This window comes from Phacochoerus africanus, chromosome 5, assembly GCF_016906955.1.
Source record: "Phacochoerus africanus isolate WHEZ1 chromosome 5, ROS_Pafr_v1, whole genome shotgun sequence".
Classification (NCBI taxonomy): domain Eukaryota; kingdom Metazoa; phylum Chordata; class Mammalia; order Artiodactyla; family Suidae; genus Phacochoerus; species Phacochoerus africanus.
In genome coordinates, this window is record NC_062548.1 from 34389747 (window position 1) to 34395269 (window position 5523).

Consider the following 5523-nt stretch of genomic DNA (forward strand, 5'->3'; position numbering starts at 1 on the left):
TCCTCCTTTTCCTTGTACTTTTGAGTGGGGATTTCTTTCACCAACACCCAAAAGTTCCTTCTTAAGAAATGGTGTTTGGAGACCACAATTCCTTTTTAAAAATGTCCTCTCCAGTCTCTCTTCACCCAACTCCTGGCTCTTTACCACTTATCTATGTTCTATCTCTAAACATTTACCTATTTTGTAATTCTGATTTACCTATTCTATAATTCTGTTACATTATAAACTGAATCATATAATAAAAGCAAACTTTTTTTTAAAAATCTTTTCAGGGCCACACCTGTGGCATATGGGGGTTCCCAGGCTAAGGGTCCAAATGGAGCTGTAGCCGCTGGCCTACACTACAGTCACAGCAACGCCAGATCTCAGCCACATCTTCAACCTACACCACAGTTTACAGCAACGCTGCATCCTTAACCCACTGAGCGAGGCCAGGGATTGAATCTGCGTCCTCATGGATGCTAGTCAGATGTGTTTCTGCTGAGCCAAGACAGGAATTCCCAAAGCAAACATTTTTTGTTCCCTTACTATATATACCATGCACAGCCCTAAGCACTTGAAGAGTATTATCTGAATTCATCCCTTACAACTAGCCCACCAAGTGGAGACCCACCACACTCATATATCAGATGAGAAGACTGAGGCCCAGAGAGGTTAAGTAGCTTCTCCAAGGACACACAGCTAGTAAGTGGCAGAACTTGAATTTGTTGCCAGGCAATCTGACCCCAAAATATTCTTTTTTTTTTTTTTGTCTTTTTGCCATTTCTTGGGCCGCTCTCGCAGCATATGGAGGTTCCCAGGCTAGGGGTCGAATCAGAGCAGTAGCCACCAGCCTACACCAGAGCCACAGCAACGCTGGATCTGAGCCGCGTCTGCAGCCTACACCACAGCTCATGGCAGTGCCAGATCCTTAACCCACTGAGCAAGGCCAGGGATCGAACCCACAATGTCATGGTTCCTAGTTGGATTCGTTAACCACTGTGCCACAACGGGAACTCACGACCCCAAAACATTCTTAACCTATACTGACTAGCACTGAGGAAATGTGAAAACTTGGATAATCCTGAGCCACATTCAGAGACCTTCCTTACCATGTGTTCAGTTGGGGTGCTCCTCCATAGTGGGGCAGCCTCCATGTGTGAAAGCTGATGCTTTAGGATTGTCCTCTAATGAGGACACCCCCAAGGATTGGAGCCCACGCCATGGTGAAGAGGTTGCTCTGTGTTCTGCCAATAGCCAGCCAGGGCCATTGGCCCTTCAGCAAGACACTCTCTGGCTGGGTCTTCTGTTTTCTCAGGTGTGCAGTGAACATTTGAACTGACTCATTTGTAAAGTCTTATCTCAGGCCATCTTTTTTTTTTTTTTTTTTTTTACAACTGATAAATTTATTATTTCCTTCCACAGAAAACACTAGAGAAACTTTGAGCCAAAAATATATGCTGACTGTACAAAGTGTAAAGGTTTTTTTTTTATGTGTAGCACAGACAAAATTATTTAAGTCAATAAACTTTTAAGGATTCTGTTTCCACTGCTTTCTCCAATGTTTGGGGTCCTTTCAATGTTTCAGTCATTATCTTCAAGGGAGCCCCTTTAAAAAGAATTTTTGCTCGGTGCATACATGAACCATTCGTCATATCAGTCTTGCCACAGTTGTTTAGTTCAGCTTCACAAGTATCAATGAAATAATGGACTCACTTCAAAATTCCCCCACCTATAACTTTTGGTATCCAATTTACTCAACCAGCTCACTTTAGGTAGGGTCATGTTTAGGGTCAGAAGAGATGTATCTGCCTGGTTGTGAATTTTAGACACCTTCTAAACATGCATTAAGTTCAAATCACATTCACTCCTAAACTATCACACCCTACAACAGTACAGATCCTTGGGATATGCCAATACCTAAGATAAAAAAGGTTTCCCTGTTAGGTTTTTCATAGTTTATTTAGCAGCTGTCTTGTAGTTCTTCCCCACAGATCTAACATGTAGTTCTATGAGTAAAGGAAACCACAGAGTTGCTCTATGAGGCGTTTCCAACGATGTAGGTTTATAGAAAAAGCCCCATTGGGATAGACCTCAACCCATCTTCTATTTTCATCTTTATCTTGCCCTCTGGGGAAGACTGTGCTTTAGTAAATTAGCATCAATTTAAGCATGAAAATGCACCTCTAATGAGAGTAAAGAAGCTGGGTTTGTTCTTAGTTCATTTCCCAAAATGAATTTTGAAAAATATACAATTCATGGTTTGATATTATGGGATGTTAAGCTAATTTTTAGGAAAAGGAAAAAACAAAAAGGAAAAGAATACAATTCCATGAGTTTGGGAAACATTGAGTTAAGCAAAATTGTATAGTTGTCTTTACTCCAGGATTTTTCATTCTTAAGTATCTTATGATCTTTCCTATGATTTCCTCACTATAGAGGGCTAATATTGGAACACACTGCAGTCTGGGACACCCAGTATCCCTTGCTAGGAAATGCCCATCTTTAGCCATATATTGGTAGTAGGAGCCTCTATGTAACTAAGTCACACTGCTCCCATGGCCTCAAAGAATGACTGCCGGAATCAGATGGGACAATCACAATATGCCATCCCCTTGAACTAAAAAGGTCCTTCTCCTGGAACCTGTACTTGGAACCTGGAGCAAAGAGAGGAAGTCTCTCCCCATGATATGTAACATGCAGGAGTTTTTAGTGCATTGTACTAAGCAGGTAGTACAGGGTAAATTTCAAGATGGGAACTGAGGATGCAGCTTCTTCTAAACTTAGGTGCATTAGCCTTTTATGGATAAGCATCATTTAGGACTGTGCTCCACTGTTTCACTTGTACTACATCCTCATGAGTTTCACGATATTTTTTTCCTGTACTGAGAATTACAAATGTAGGTAATGCTGGCACTGGTTTAGTGGTTTTGATACTATGTGGTTGATACTCTCTATTCTTCTTGGTCTTTTCCTTATGGTCACAAAGCAGCTGCTGCTTCTCTAGCCATTCTTTCTTCATACAAAGCTAGATAGATAATGAAAGAAAAGGTCATGTCAGTTGCATTTTAAACTTTTTTCCAATAAGGTTAAAGCTTGCCCAGATCCTAAAAATCCTTACAGCAGAGTTGTTGTAGGTCTCAATGGTCACAATTGTGCTAGGGCTGGAGAATTTGGAAACAAAATTGGTGGGATTGGCTTAAACCAACCCCAATCCATTGTTTGAGGTTGAACACAGAGCTCTATCTAAACTGAGGTTCTGTTTTCATGGAAAAAGGAAGGAGAGAGTAATAAGTGGCCAAATAACAGAGTCTTCTGTGCCCATAGGACCTCTGCACTTAGGTGGACATTTATGAGCTGTTTGAAAGTTTCCTGAGGCTCAGAGAAATGAATGCAAGCATCAGTAAGCCAACAGCCTTTCTTTCTGTTGGTTAGTCTTGAATACTTGAGTTTCTCTCCTAAAGCAAATGTGTGATATATAAAAATTATGGCCCCAGGCAGAATATAAGCATTTAAGGCAGATGATCATTTTTACTCTTGGTTAATACTCTAACTTGCTCTTGCCCTGGCCTGGCTTTGAATGATTTCACCATTCTTCCCTGCTGCTAGTCAATCTTTTATGCTTTTCCTTCTCACAGGTGTATTTAAATGTACATTTATCCATTAGTTATTTTTTAAAAAATTTTTTATTGTTATTGCCCCAATATGGTTTTTTTTCTACTGTATAGCATGGTGACCCAGTTACACATACATGTATACATTCTTTTTTCTCACTTTATCATGCTCCATCATAAGTGACTAGACATAGTTCCCAGTGCTGCACAGCAGGATCTCATTACTAATCCATTCCAAAAGCAATAGTTTGTATCTATTAACTCCAGGCTCCCACTCCATCCCACTCATTCCCCCACTTCCTTGGCAACCACAAGTCTATTCTCCAAGTCCATGATTTTCTTCTCTGTGGAAAGGTTCATTTGTGCTGGATATTAGATTTTGGATATAAGTGATATCAAATGGGATTTGTCTTTCTCTTTCTGACTTACTTCACTCAGTATGAGAGTCTCTAGTTCTATCCATGTTGCTGCAAATGGCATTATTTCATTCTTTTTTATGGCTGAGTAGTATTTCATTGTGTATATATACCACATCTTCCTAATCCAGTCATCTGTTGATGGACATTTGGGTTATTTCCATATCTTGGCTATTGTGAATAGTGCTGCAAATGAACATACGGGTGCATGTGTCTTTTTAAAGGAAAGTTTTGTCTGGATATATGCCCAAGGGTGGGATTGCTGGGTCATATGGTAGTTCTATATAGTTTTCTAAAGTACCTCCATACTGTTCTCCATAGTGGTTGTACCAGCTTACATTCCCACCGACAGTGCAGGAGGGTTCCCTTTTCTCCACACCCCCTCCAGCATTTGTTATTTGTGGACTTATTAATGATGGCTATTCTGACTGGTGTGAGGTGGTATCTCATGATAGTTTTGATTTGCATTTCTCTAACAATCAGGGATGTTGAGCATTTTTTCATGTGCGTGTTGGCTATCTGTGTATTTTCCTTGGAGAAATGTCTATTCAGGTCTTCTGCCCATTTTTCAATTGGGTTGTTGGCTTTTTTGCTAGTGAATTGTATAAGTTGCTTGTATATTTTAGAGATTAAGCCCTTGTCAGTTGTGTCATTTGAAACTATTTTCTCCCATTATATAAGTTGTCTTTTTGGTTTCCTTTGCTGTGCAAAATCTTGTCACATTAGTTATTTCTTATATGTATTTCCTTGGTGTGCAGTAGTTCCCTGTCAAAAAGGATGCTCCTCATGCTATGGCAAGCATTGTTCCAAGCAATTTTACAAATACTAACTCATTTTATTTTCATAAGGATAACAGCAGTATCCCATGATGTAGGTACTGTTAGTAGCACCACTTTTTAGATGGGAAAACTGAGGTGCAGAGATGTTAAACAACTTGTAAGTGAGTAAATGGTAGAGACAGATTTGAACCATAGGACTCTGGCTTCAGAGTTCACACTCTCAACCTTTCTGAAGGCATCTCTACAAGGCTGTGGTGTGTCCATTGCAGGTGCGTGTGGGGGGGACACTTAGCACATTTTGCCAGGACTCTTCCTTTCTGTCTTGTATATACGGGTTGTAGCAGGAGCATCCATCTTTCACTATGAGCCCGTGTGGTCTCCTCACTCCAGTTAAGTAAATCTTGGTACCCCAGCTTCCAGAACCAATGACTACTTTCCCCTGAGAATCTTTACTTCAACCAGAAGGAGGGGAGTCTGTTGTCTCTCTTCCCCAAATGCAAAACTCAAGAACTGCTGGTGGCTGTGGGACTAGAGACAGGAAGGAAGAGGAGGGATTGTTTTAGCTCTTGAGTTCCATGGGTCATTCTAGGAAACTTGCCAGAATGCTGCCTCTTTCTTCTCCTACTTGACTTGGACTTCATTACCTGCAAACCAAAAGATTCATTAATAGTGTATGGATCAGTTATTTATTAACTCTCCAATGCTGCATAAGGAACAATCCCCAAACTCAATGAC

At 40.5% G+C, this 5523-nt stretch overlaps 1 non-coding gene across 1 annotated transcript; it reads right to left on the bottom strand.

Moving 5' to 3' along the window:
* Positions 1-1947: 1947 nt before the first annotated feature.
* On the bottom strand, positions 1948-2078 carry LOC125128554 (small nucleolar RNA SNORA18). Its single transcript, XR_007135261.1, has one exon. It is a non-coding gene; the product is annotated as a small nucleolar RNA SNORA18 (small nucleolar RNA).
* Between the last annotated feature and the right edge of the window lie 3445 nt (positions 2079-5523).